The 2,072-nt window shown below is 38.1% G+C and overlaps 1 protein-coding gene across 1 annotated transcript in view; it reads left to right on the top strand.

Annotated features, from left to right (window-relative positions):
* Positions 1-2,072, top strand: part of GABRA4 (gamma-aminobutyric acid type A receptor alpha4 subunit) — a 94,513-nt gene that overhangs the window by 56,878 nt on the left and 35,563 nt on the right.

Genomic DNA, 2,072 nt, shown 5'->3' with positions numbered 1-2,072 from the left:
CCCCCCCCCCCCCCCCCCCAGCTTCTAGCCTGAGCCACTGTATTTTTTTCATCTAGCATCCAAAGGGGATGTCTGTACAGTCACAAACTGATTCAGCCTAGGCAGGTTAGACTGACGTGCAAAGATTGAATCAATTTAGGATTAGGCTTTTTGAATATCTGGCCCTAGCCTGGATGTCTGTTCTGTTACAGGTTTCAATCACTTTCTGATCACTTAAACTGGTTTATGTGTAATGTCTGTCCCTAGCCTTAGAGTTGTTTTATGCCAAACAAATAATAGCAAAAGAGATTTCTTGCAGCTGAAACCAATTGCAAAATAAAAACATCTTGGAAGAAGAATGAGCACCTTGTGAAACACCTGACAAATTGTGTGAGAGAACTTGTGGAATCAACGTGCAATTAAGGAATTCTAGCTATGATTTCACCTGAGTGTTTAGCAAATAGAGATGTGTGACTAATTGATTTTGTTCAGTTTGATGAAAACAGAAAAATAAAAAAGCCCCCCGAAATCATTTTAAATTGTCCAAAAAAATTTTTGATTTTCTTGGCAAAACATAACTGAATAAAATTATTTTAGGTAAAATAAAAAAATTTGTTTGACCCAGAAGTGAATTGTCCTTTTTGGAGTAGATTTAACCATTTTTTGTTAACTTAATTTTTACCATTTTCAAAGCCTAAATTGAAGAGACATTTATTGAAGCATGTTAACTATTACAAATTTTTGTTTTCTTTGGCTGAAACTTTGCCAAATTTGACCTGAATTTGTGAATAATTAAATGTCTGTAAAACGGTATTTTCTATTTCCTTATATAAACCCTCATTTGGGAAGCAAGTTTAAAATAACTTGTATCCTTTTCTCTCTAAGTTCCCCAGAATGTTTTCCTGGCTGTCTGCTTGTCAACTGAAACTTTTACAGCCAACCCAGTTGATAGGGCTTGTGTATTCCATAGTTCTCTTTAGGTCTCTGACTGAACAGTTTGGGCTCCTACACACATGTGGGGAGCCTGCTCCAATGCACAGTGCGTTGGAGCAGACTTGAGTAATTGAGTGTGTTGGAGCACAGAAATTGACACACTTCAGCAGCCTCATGCATCACATGTATGCTCTGTGGGGAAAAAAAAGCTTCCTCTTGTTAATTTTAAACTTACTACCTACATGTTTCATTTTGTGACTTTTTCTTGTTTCACTCCAGATTTGGATTAGTGTTCCATCCTATCATAAGATTAAGTGAACAGAGTGGGTACTGACATTGATGTTTTTATATTAGTCATGGACCAATATTATGGTTCATACAAGGCTCAAAAGTTGGCCTTTCTTGAGCTTTTTTTGAATTATTTATAACTCATGCCTGTGATATGACTTCATGGTAACTGAACAAAAGATCTGTTCTTGGACATGGTCTAGAACACGTGCTTCTGAAAGAAGAATCCCATGGTTTAACTGCCTAGACCCTGAGGTTTGAGCTGGTTTCTTGAGAGTTCTTAGCTCTTTAAATGTACCTTTTATGAGAGCTTCAACCATATGAACATTATAAGCTTCCAGTTTGTCTCTTCAGGACATGCTAATAGAAGCATGCCAACGTTGTCTGTGCAGTGATTTCTGACAGTCATTCTTTATACAAGTAATGCTAAGTTTTTTTTTTTTGGCCCAGTGGGCCCAGTCTAGTACATGGGGCCAGACTTTCCAGCTCATGGGGCTCCACATGGGTCTATGAATTTGGCAACAGAGGAGCAGCAATTATTTCTTCCTACTACCCTGCCTTCATGGGCTGGATCTGGTCTGCAGGCTAGGGGTTGATCATTCCTGTTTTAGACCATACAAGAAAAATACACATGCAATAATAAAATGATAACATTTCAAACTTTTCTCTTACTTTTTTCACAGCTACTGCAATTCATAGCTTCTTCTCTAGATTATAGTGTCTCTTATCCCTGCAACAAGCATCCTTCATCTCTGATTGCCCAGTGAATTGATACTTTCCCTCGGCTGTGAAAGCACGTCTTTGCTCTTGATTCCAAACTTCCTTCATCTAAGAGAATCTAGTACTAGCACGGTAGTTTCTGGGGGCATTCC

This window comes from Alligator sinensis, unplaced genomic scaffold (assembly GCF_000455745.1).
Source record: "Alligator sinensis unplaced genomic scaffold, ASM45574v1 scaffold247_1, whole genome shotgun sequence".
NCBI classification, from domain to species: Eukaryota; Metazoa; Chordata; order Crocodylia; family Alligatoridae; genus Alligator; species Alligator sinensis.
Note: the sequence above shows the minus strand (reverse complement) of the source record. Positions and strands in the feature narration are given on the sequence as shown.